This window comes from Balaenoptera borealis, assembly GCF_965194805.1.
Source record: "Balaenoptera borealis genome assembly, chromosome: 2".
In the NCBI taxonomy this organism is placed as follows: Eukaryota; Metazoa; Chordata; class Mammalia; order Artiodactyla; family Balaenopteridae; genus Balaenoptera; species Balaenoptera borealis.
In genome coordinates, this window is record NC_138867.1 from 31,550,529 (window position 1) to 31,562,820 (window position 12,292).

Genomic DNA, 12,292 nt, shown 5'->3' on the forward strand with positions numbered 1-12,292 from the left:
TTCTCATGAACCTAAAGTTTCTGTTGGGGGTGTAGCAGGAACCCTAACATAAACTTGGGGTTTTATGAGACTCAGAAACCCATTGGCAGAAGATAAAATCCTGAGATAAAATGTACCTTGAGCATAGAAGGAGCTAGAGCAGGTAGATTCAATAACAGTGAAATGGCCATGAACTCAAGACAGAGGGTACTGTAAGTAAATGCTACAAGGGCTGTTTCACAAGAACCCTGGGACACGGTGCCTCTAAAAGAGAATGACACCAAAAGAAGACTAAGTTCTTTGCTCCTCTCCAGGAGAAAGCCCTGCAGCCTCGATCCCTTCCACTCCCCACATACGCTAAGGCTCCGGTGTCCCAGATGCAGCTGGAGACAGATGCCCACTAGGAGAAAGAAGATACTCTGCAGAAAAGGAAAAAAAAATCCCTGACAGGAGGGGTGATGTTCAGAGGAAGGGGCCAAAGTCAGGGAAAAGAAAGAAATGGCAGATTTTTGGTGGCCCACCTCGTTGGTTTGAGAGCACATGTAAAAACTGCCTCTACCCTCCCAAAGATTCCCCAGAATACTTGGGCAACCTTTTTCAGGAGACTGGTGGTCCTGAGAGAGTAGGTGGGTTCAAAGCCCAGAGAAGTTTGAATTATTGTTCTTATCAAACTATTTAGACCTGTAAGGTGGCAACATCTGGAGAAACTAGATTTAAAAGATTCATGTACTTTAACCTTCAGAGCCTGTATAAAACTTCCATATGTTTTCAATTTAGCCTGTATGAAACGTTTCCTAAGAATAAGTTGTACTATACACAGTGGATCACTGAGGGAGAAGGGGATTCTTGCCCTAGGAAGATTTCCAGGAAGCGAGAGGGCGGTGAGGTTGCTCCATTTCTATCCTCCAGAGGTAGAGCTGCCTCCCTTACTCCTTGAAACTTGTCCCCGTCTTGGTGTCAGCAGATCCAGTGTGGACTCTGAAACTGAGATGTTCCAAAACGGCTTGCCAGCTCTCTGACTTACAAGAAACTCAAGAACTCTTGTATTTCAAGAAGTTGAATCAGTCGTAACATTTTAAATGCAATTTTCTGGTGCTGGGAAATCGTATAGTATTGCAAAATGAACAGGGGAATGATAATCAGTTCAAACTATGGGTATGTTACAGAAAATGTTCAAAGGTGCCCCATGACCAATGACTCACTCTGTCTGCCCTGTCAAAGCGTCCCTTGTCAGATTAAACCCCCATTGACATCATTACATTTTCATATCCTCAAAAAGGAAGTTGTGTGGCTTGGAAAGTTCTCCTTTTCCACCATGCTGCTTAACCCGGAGTACACTAACATGACAAAGTCAGGATACGTGTGTGAGGAGAACACGTGGAACCACTGGGCTGCCATCTCCCTGGAGATCTGCGGGTAGAAAGTAATCTCTATATTTGCAGGAAGTTGTTCTTAATTTTTTTTTAATAGATAAGGCATGCTCATGGAAAAGTTCAAAGCTTATAAGAATATATGGTCAAAAGCCAGTTCCCATCTCCGTTCTCTCTGCCAGTCCCACAATGCATCACCCAAGAGTCAACTACCTTTACTAATTTCTTAATTATCCTTCCGGAGAAGATATTTGATCGATACAACCCTTCTCAGTTTAACGCAGATTGCAAGTGATTTAAAACAGTGATTTTCAAATGGTAATGCATGTATGAATCACCCAGGGATCTTATTAAAATGCAGATTCTGATTGAGTCAATCTTGAGTAGGGCTAAGATTCTGCACTTCTAACAGGCTCCAAGGTGATGCCAAGGCTGCTGGTCCCTGGATCACGCATTGAATAGCAAGTATTTAGAACACTGTATTGACTCTAATACATCCTGGTAGAACGTGAATTAGTACTTCCTTTTTGGAAAGTGATATGACAACATTTATTAAAATTAAAAATATTTGAAGTCATCAACCCAGCAATTCCATTCTGAGGCTCTAGCCCAGAGGGAACAAACTATACATAACGTTTCAAGCTAAAACAGGAGACTTTGATGTACTTAGAACATGGTCTTCCTCTCTTAATTGCTTTAAAATGGCTTTGGTATGAATGTTCAAGAAGCTTTTCTTAGCTCATTGGTGCTTACATGGTACCTCCCAGTTTGGTTGCTTTCAGCAGAAAAAAAAAAAAACAGATAGTGAAGTTTGATATCTCAATAATGACCAGAGAGGACATGATTTGAGATTCCCAAAATCAGTTGCTCCTAAGGCTAGTCTCCATGACTGATTAAATCCCCTTGAAGTCTTCATTGAGCAGTATCATCCATTCCTCTTCATGCAGCACAGAAGTTGTCACCTATCCATAACAGCGCTCTTCAAAGCTTGTTCTCCCCCAAAGAAATAAACACCAAATTAGCAGTATCTATCCCATATCACGGTGCAGAATGTGGGGCAGGTTACCAAAGTATGGGAGGTGCACCTAATTTCAAGTCTTTTTATCCTCAGAGTTAAGAAACATTATTTTTTCCTCCCCACCACTTACCCACATCTGACTGCAATCAGACAGACACCTAAAATACACATACGGCAGATCAGCTAGAAAAAAATATGGCCACACTTGCATTTTGTTTTGAAGATTTTCAGATAATATCAAAGATTGCTTCCAAGCCACTGTTCTGGTTTTATAATCCAGGGCAATGCTTTAACTATTTCAGAAATGGAACCAGGTTTCTAGTTCTTTCTCCTTCCAAAATGCAGAGCAGATTTTAATTTGACTTCAATGGCAAAATTGTTAGACCTAAACAAACATGTAATCTAATACGTTCAGTTATTATCACCCAAAATGTTTATTTTTATGGCGAATTCAAAAGAACTAAGACATCTAGACATCCAGACATCCAAAACATCTGCTATCTGCTTCCTTCTTTTTCTGAGAAGTTTCCTACATAAAGGAAATTTCTAGTCAAAGTTTAGGACAAAGATAGTCTTCCTTGTCTCATCTTTCTTGTCACCTGCATTAACTTTTCTCACAATAGTGCTGATGGGCAGCATACTGTTTACTCATGGTTTGCTAAGGTGAGTCTGTAAAAGTTGATGTTCTGAGGGCTTCAGACACCTACCAGGTGTAAACATTTAGTGTTCCTTGGCAAATAACTTTGTGTCCCTCCCTCCATCTGTGAGAAACATCAATTAGAAAAAGAGTCCCCAAGCCTGTCTGAATAAGATAATGGGAGCCATCACCAAGGCAACTGGAAGAACCATAGCCGCTGATTCATCATAACTTTCCCTTCCAGCCAAATATTACACTGCCCCTGTGCAGTAAGTATCGAGGGCCCCCCATCCCCAACAAAGTATTAGCCTCGATGGGTTAAGAAGACACCAGGGAGATAAAGTCCCACTCTGACTTTTCCCCAGCACCTTAAGAATATTAAAGTCAATTGGGAATTCAGAGCTCTACACCTGTTGCTGGTTCCTGGAAATGCAGCTGAAGAGCACTGCAGGGGAACCTAGGGTGATCCACGGATCGGGAGGGACAACCCATGATAAGACATAAGATTTAGCACGTACAAGCCATGTGTTTTACAACTTGAGTGCCCCCTGTCTTATAACTTCATAGCATGGTACATAGTAATTTGTATGATTTACTAGGGTTTCCTTTCTGAATTAAGGACAAGAATAAGCAATATGACATTCTCCAAGCAGTACAATTCTATTGTTTATAAATATTAGGGACAAACATTTACAGGAACTGGGGTGACAAAAGTGCTTCTTGATCAAAGGACAGTTTTCATAAATTAGCTTTTTTCCCACAAGTTAACATCTCTGAAATTGGAATTAATGTCATCTAGATTTGGTGCATTGCAATAAATAATACCAAATTCACATACGAATGTTTTTGGTTCTAAAGCAATTATAAGTACTTGTAAAATAAGTTGTTCTCTTAATTATACCATCTTAGGTTTTTGGTTTGTTTGTTTTCAATGTATTGACCTAGGAAGTATTTTATTTATTGATACTACTTAATTAAACATCCTTCTAGCTTACCTAATTGACCAACATTCTGAAGTATTTGGTGCCACACTAAAGATATTTTCCTTTAAAGGTAATTTTTACTGTTACCATTTTTGTCTATCTGTTTCCTTCTTGGCTTGAAGCCTGACTGCCTGGGTCATTCTACCCAATTCCATTGAATGGATTGCAACTCATACTGCATCACTTTGGAAGAAGAGTTATGTAACCCTAACTTTATTCCTCCTTGTTTTCAAATGTTACATAGATTTTTATTGTGAGAGCAGAGCTACTTCTTACACAAGTAGCATTGTGCTTAGCAGAACACTGGCCTGACCTACTTTGATGGGAATGGGTTGTACGATTGCAAATCACTTACAAACACTGGCTGACCTCTCTCCAATTATATAAGGTTTCTCTGAAACACTTACTGAGAGGGCACATGAATTAAAATCATTATGAAATTGCCTCTTCAATTAGACAGAAGCAAAATGACAGAAAATTCTACTATAAAAGTCTATTCTACTCTGCTATTCAGATGGCGACATCTTTTCTCTATTCCTCTTTTTTCTCCTTGTGTGTTCTTAATGATTCATTAAGAATTATCCTTAAGAACCAAATTGCTCCTTTAGTCAACTCTTACTTCCTCTTAAGTGACCAGTTTAATTCATCTTACTAGAATGTTGACTCATAGCTGAATGAATTTATTTAATCCCAGAATTAAAAAGCTGTTTGCAGGACTTGAACAAATTATCTGGCAGAGTTGTTTCTTTGTTTTTTGTTTTTGTTTTTGTTTTTTAGTATCATGGGAGACACTACCCAAATATCACTTTTTGGATCCTGAACACTGCTGCACATAAAATATTCTCTATTTAGGACACATGGAAATACAACTCAAAATGGTACTAGATTAAGCTTTTGGAGGGTCTAGTGTTTGTAAGTTCTAGAATTACCCAGATAAATCATCCATCCATCCATTTTTATTATATAATTACCAAAGTGCTAATTACATGTATTTTGGGTGTTCCCTTATTGGGGAAAATGTTTCTAACACCTATAAACCACAAGCAGAGTGTCAGATTAAACAAACTCTTTGTTCCCGCAGTTCGTTCAAGAACAATTTGTATCCGTAAGCAAAACTTAATATCAACATGGTCTGGCCCAAAGTGCTGACTTAGAACAGATGCTGGTTAACAGCTCAAAAGGTAAAGGGTCTACGGAAATAAAGGGTTTAGGATTAACTGGACTTCAAAAACGAAGCAGAAGAGAAATATGGGGAATCCTTTTCATTTCAATTCAAAATTGGCTCAAGATTTTTATTGTTCTTCTTGCCTAGAAAACAAGATCAAACCCTACACATTTGAACTCAGTCTCATAGCGTACTACTACTTCAAAGTGGCCCAACCCAAATCAACTTCTGGTACATCACAAAAATAAAAGCTGATGTGTCAAGATAGAACTGTTTTCTAAACTACATAAACAGGAAAACCTAATCTCTCTGAAGTTTCCTACCTGAACACTTTTTGTTGTTGTTCAGCAAACCTGTTGGTAAATCAAGATACTGCCTGAAATGGTTGAGATATTGCTTCTTTGACATAGTCACTCGCAGAGTAACTCATAGTAATCATAGCAAGATAACAAGATGGGAATAGTTGTAGCCAATCAGACCTCAGCCAGTTGTCTTATCTGCAATTGTGTTATCTGCAAAAAAAGAGGGAAGGGACTGAAGAGGAAGAAAGAGGAGCAAAAACGTGTTTAAGACTATGTCTTGCTTTCATTAATTGAAATATGAATGAGAGGGCATATTGAAACAGGTTGATTAACAATTTTCTTTTTAAACTCAAAGTCAATCCATTTATTTTCATATTTAAAATTTTTATATAAAAAGCTACGTTGTCCCTGGAAAAACTGAAAAATTGTTATTTTCTACTTGTTTCATTGAAATAATATCAACATATGCATTTGCCCTCATGGAAGGTGCAGGGGTATTTTTTTCAGATTATAACAAATACGGTAGGACTCTCAAGAGTCAGTGCTGATGGGCATTTGCTGACATCCCAAATCCCATTCTGTGATCTTAAACTAAGCAAGAGCAGAAGAATTTGGAGAGACATTGGAAAACCATTCAGAGAGCTAACGGGCTGGGAGATGACAAGGCAATAAAAACATAAAGGATTTGAGGTGTGCACATAATTTATGTTATGTTCTTCGTATATGTGAAGGCTCCTCTGAAAACCAGTCAGTAGCAACTCTTGATGTTTACTGACCTCAACGAAAGAAAATGAGCCTAAACTCTGCATGAAGGAATTAGCTTAACTCTCTTTACTCAGCGAACTTTTCATGAGGAATTAAACTATCACTAGAAGACCTCTAACGAAGTTCCATATGGTTATGATTCTGTGACTCTTACTTGACAAAAAAACTACAAATATTCACCCATGCATTCATTTTCTCAATACCTATTGAGTACCAATTGTGCACCAGGTACTATGATAGTGCTATGGAAATGGACAAGGCATCATGCTTTTTTTCAGAAACTCCCCACTTAGTGAAGGACACTGACCAATAAACAGGTCATTACTCCCCATTACCATGAGCACTTAGGAGGCAATGCAGCAGAGGGACGACTGAAGTGTGTATGTGTTCAATATAAGAGGACCATCTAGCATTGGAGTCAAAGTAGCTTATGGAGTCTGTTTCTCCGAGATAGAATTCAGTTTTCTCTTACTGGGATGCTTTTGAGAGAGTCTTTCTAGGTCCAGACTAACTTTTAGAGTTTGGCTTATTCCAAGGTATAAACATCATCTCTAAATTGTGTTCTTTGGGACAGATTAGTATAGCGCTTAAGAAGATGGGTTTGGAATCATACAGATCTGCATTCTCCTTAAAATAGCAGCGTGGTCCTGGGAAGTTATTTAACATCTCAAAGTCTCAGTCCCCTACTAACTAAGGTTGTAACAATTAAATGAGATAAAACAAGGTGCTCAGCACGTATTAGCAATGATGGTGGTGATGACGACGACGATGATGTAGGATAGTGAGCCCGGTGCATAGGCACGTGCTAATTGGCTCTTTTAGGAACCATTGTTAATTGCAAGCCTAATTAGAGTTGCCCTTCCCTCACTGCAATGCAGCCCTTCAGGGAATTGCTTTTTCACTCGTAGCTTTCCTACTATGAGCTGTATTTCTCTCTCCTTCCTGGGGTTCTTTCCACTCACCTTTCAGAACTTTCAGACTTTTCTTTTGCTAAAAGTACTCATGATTCCCCACCCTCAGTGATGGTCTTAGCGATTCCTAACTGTCTGCTAGCATTAATAATGAATTCTTACTTTGCATCATAGTCAATCCCTTAAATGTTTCATAAACAAACATTTCTTGTAATTGCAAAACATCTACCTAGAAAGTTGAGGGAAAGGAGTAGGTGGCACCGGTTTCTTTTTTCAGTGTTAATCAGAGAAAGACTGAAAGTGATGCTTTATGACTAAACTTTTGAAGAAATGAGGCTATTCAAGTTGATGAAGTCTTTGTCTGGAGTTGGTGGGTAGTGTTAAGTACATACTTCCAATATTCTTTTTTATTATTGTAACTAAATTTTTGATTAAATTTTCCAAGTGATGAAATTTAAAATTTCCAAATAACTATAAATTTAAACATAGTGAAATATACTTTGGGATCTCGTTTCTCTATTCATTTGTGAATGTGAAGCACAGTGATGAATTATCATCTTGAGGACCAAAAAGGAGAAAATGTTCTGCGCAACAGTGAGCCAAAATTGATGGGAAAACAAAAGGGGAAGAAAACTCTATCTACATTCACAGAAACTGACAATATGGGGGCTTCCCTGGTGGCGCAGTGGTTGAGAATCTGTCTGCCAATGCAGGGGACACGGGTTGGAGCCCTGGTCTGGGAAGATCCCACATGACGCGGAGCAACTAGGCCCGTGAGCCACAACTACTGAGCCTGCGCGTCTGGAGCTTGTGCTCCGCAACAACAAAGGCCGCGATAGTGAGAGGCCCGCGCACCACGATGAAGAGTGGCTCCCGCTTGCCACAACTAGAGAAAGCCCTTGCACAGAAACGAAGACCCAACACGGCCAAAAATAAATAAATAAATAAATAAATAATTTTTTTAAAAAGGAATTCCTTTTAAAAAAAACTGACAATATGACAATTTTTTTAAATTTTTTTTTTTTTTTTTTTTTTTTTGCCAAGTGAGGGGCAAATAAAAATTCACATAAGAAGAAAAGATAACATGTAGGAAATACTTGTCTACCATAAAGTGTTGAAATAAATTCAGATTGTAGCGAAGACTGCTTATTCCTACCCTCTTTCTGTCAGCAAGATGACTTTTTAAAATCATTCCAGAGATGGAGCAGCTTTGTTCCTTCTTCCCCAGCTACCCATCTCCTCCAGCCTTGTGGGGCCAGGTTAACTTGGAGACAATGCTCAAGGATTGCATCTGTTGTCAAAGGCAAGTTTGTGTGCCTGACACAGAGTGAGGCCAAACAAACCAAAACATAAGAGTTTGGAGCAGAGAAAGGTTTATTGCGGAGTCAAGCAAGGAGAGTGGACAGCTTGTGCTCAAAAAATCCAAACTCTCCAAGGGTTTTTAGGGAAGAATTTTTGTAGGCAAAATTTGGGGTGAGGGCTGCAGGGGGCATGACTTTCTTCTGATTGATTGGTAACAGGGTAGTGTTCCATGAATCTCAATCATCAGCCTCTGGTTCCAACCAGTCTGGGGTCTCAGTATGTAAGTACTATCCTTTACCTGGTTGGGGGCCTTATTTCCTGTAGAAGAACTCAAAGATATATTTCTATGTATATTCCCTGAGGAGGAAACCCGGACTCTGCTTTTTTTTTCCATTTGTTTGGGGGGTTTTTTTGTTGTTGTTTTGTTTGGTTTTGGTTTTGGTTATGGTGTTTTTTTGACTGCTCCTTCTTTGTTTCTGCATCCCCTCAGTTCCCTAATTAGAAACTGTTTGAATCTGCCCTTTGAAACTCAGGGAAGGTCTCAGAGGTTGTATGAAGCCTATTTCCTACAAAAAAGAAACAAGACAAGGAAAGGATTTGTACCCAAGAGGGCCCCCAGGGTCCTGCCTGATTTCAAAAATAATAGAATAAAGAGTAAAATCATTTAAAACTCATAACCTAAATTTTTTTTTTTTTTTACTAAAAAAAAGTTAATGTGAATTCAGTTACCAATATCTTGATATAAGACTAAGGGTTTTCGGGGTTTTGTTTTTTTTTTTTGGTATAGATTTTCTTATTGCAGTTTGGTGTTGTTTCCTATGTACACTCCCAAGGCTTCATCCAATAATTTCCAGTTTATATTTCTTTTAAATGGACTAATAAGCTAATGATACTTGTGAAACTGAGTAAAGAATGTGTTTAGATGTTTATGATTTTTTCCTTACAATCATTAACATTTGTCCTACACCTAATTTGATTGAAATATTTCAATGCAATGAATGAATCAACTTTTTTTTGAATAACTCTGTTGACTGAAAAAAAATGCACAACATGAGAGTTGTGAGTTAAGTTTTATTTGGGGCAAAATGACGACTATAGGCCGGGAGACAGCATTTCAGATAGCTCTGAGAAACTGCTCCAAATAGGTAGGGGGGAAGGTCAGTATATATGTGATTTTGGTGAAGGGGGAGTGCATGCAATCAAGTACATAGTTTTTGAAGAAAGTTACTGCTAGTCACAAGGAGCAGATGTCACCATGAAGAATTCTAGTGCTTTTCTAGATACTAAGAGATGCAAGAATTGGGCTCATAAAATCTTCTCCTGAAAATATCTAACTATCTAAAGACCTGTTCTGCTAATTTTTCCCAGAGCACAGAGTGCCTCATTCCTATTCTCCACCCTGAACTCCTTTCAGGGGATGTTGAAGGTCAGCAGCTCTTGATTTAATCCTTATAGAGGTAGATGGCAAGTGCCAATTTGTGTTTGACAATTCAAATGTGTCTTCATAGAAATAACAATTTGTATATTGTATTAATAGTTCATCAGTTCATGTAGTGTGTAACTAACGTGTGTAATTACGATAAGTACATCTGGCACAAACAATGTGGCAAATACAATTTATCTTCGGTAAATAAACAGCTCTACTGGTCAGAGCATCTGGGACGGTCAGTGTGCCCTAAGTTTATGTTTACAGAGCAGACAGAGACCATTGGTTAATCTAAAGGGTTAAGTTATGGGAAGCGTCTGTTATCAATGCTGTTATTACTGTCTGTTCTCCCTCTTTGCACACACCTAGGATAGAATGTACTAAACACTATAATCAAAAGAAGAGAGGACAACCGAGTTTTGCCTTCTTGGATCAGTTTATCAGTTACTGATACTGCTGTACCTCCTGCATTTCATGTCAAATAACAAGAGGAAACGTAAAGGGAGCAGTGCCAAATCTTCAATTAGACAAAGAAGAGAGTCCAAAGTAGAGGGACAGGATAAATAAGTTGCAGAAATAAACTTAGCCTTTTTAAGAATTTAAATTGTCACTCTTGAGTGTTCACTGCCCCCCATCTGTTTCTCCTTTACTATTGCTGATAACAAAACTGCTAGAAAATTAAAAGCTCAGATGCATCTTCTGATTTCTTTCTTCAGTGTATTCACATTTATTCTGTAACTCTACAGCAATGACTTTGGAGATCATCTAGTTCCTTGTTTTTCAGTCAAAAGCTCTTAAGAGTGAAATTTTCTCTTCAAAGGAAAATTTTAAAAAGAGTTGCAATATATCAAAAAATTATCAAGGGACCTGGACTAATTATAGAGGAAGCAGGTAGTGCTGTTGCCACCCTTTCTCCGTGTCCCCTGAGGACCTCCACAGAGGCCTAGAGCTCTGTGAAAGCCATCAAATACCTTTCATAACCTTGCTCCTGCCAAACAGCCAGTCTGAAACTAGTCACATCAAACACACACACACACACACACACACACACACACACACACACAGAGTAAAGGCATTGATAGCCAATATAATTTTACTGCAGATTTCTTGAGAATTTGGAGCAGAGCTATCATATGTTACAACACACCATAACATAGCCTAAGATTCTCAGTTTATCCAAAGTTTTACGCCATACGGCAGTTGTCACATCAGCCCAGTGTATCTCTCTCTGTCATTCATCCCCCATCCCCTTCTCTTCTCTGGCTGCTCAAGTTCTCCACATCCACGCCCATGTTTCTCCCCACATACATACAACAGCCATTTCTTTCCTTAAGGAAAACAGAGCAAGTCACCTATCCACCAATACTAACACCTGGTTCTCAGCCACACGTGGTCACCGTGCCTTGGACCAAGCTCCTGGAGAGCCAGCCACCATTCCTTCAGCTGCACACTAATCTTGTCCAATTTCTCAGACCCAAAGAGAACACCTCAGTGTCCTATTTTTCCAATATGCTTTCCACCACACTTGTAGCTACCATGAAATAAAACGCAGTTTCAAAGAAGAGAGATCACTGTCCCCTGTTCCTATCTGTGAGTTTATTACTTAATGTGAAAAGAGAGATCCCAATCTCACTGGAGTCCCCTGAACAATATATAATTTTTCAAATCACATCATCGGAACTATGATTCATCTCTTCCTCTATTTGTGCTGTGATTCTAGCTAATCAGACTAGAATATTAAAATATGACTCTCTTGTTAGTAATACTTTCCCTAATTAGATACCAGAATGGGACTTTATGGGATATTCTCATGGAGATATTGCCCTCCCCTCTTTGCTCCTCTCAACTATTTGCTTAAAATATTTACACTCATGATAAATTAGAAACACATTTGACAAGATCAATGAAATTTACACAGACTTTTAACTAGACCAAGAAAAAAAGAGTGAAGACTCCAATTATTAAAATCAGTAATGGAAGAGGAGACATCACTATTGATCTTACAATAACAAAAGACTTATAAGGAAATACAATAAACAACTGTATGCCAATAAATTAGATAACCTTGATGGTGGACAAATTCCTAGAAATATGTAAACTACCAAAACTGACTCAAGAAGAAATAGAAAATCTGAATAACCCTAAACAAATAAAGAGACTGAATTAGTAATTTTAAAACTTCCCACAATGAAAAGCCCAGGCTTAAATGGCTTCACTGATAAATTCCACCAAACATTTAAAGATTGAATGATAATTCTTCACAAATTATTCCAAAAAATAGAAGAGGATGGAAGACTTTTCAATTTATTGTCTGATGCCGATATTACCCTATACCAAAACCAAACAAAGACATTGCAAGAAAACTACAGACAATGTTCAGTATGAATATATATGCAAAAATCCTCAGCAAAATACTAGCAAACTTGAATCCAGC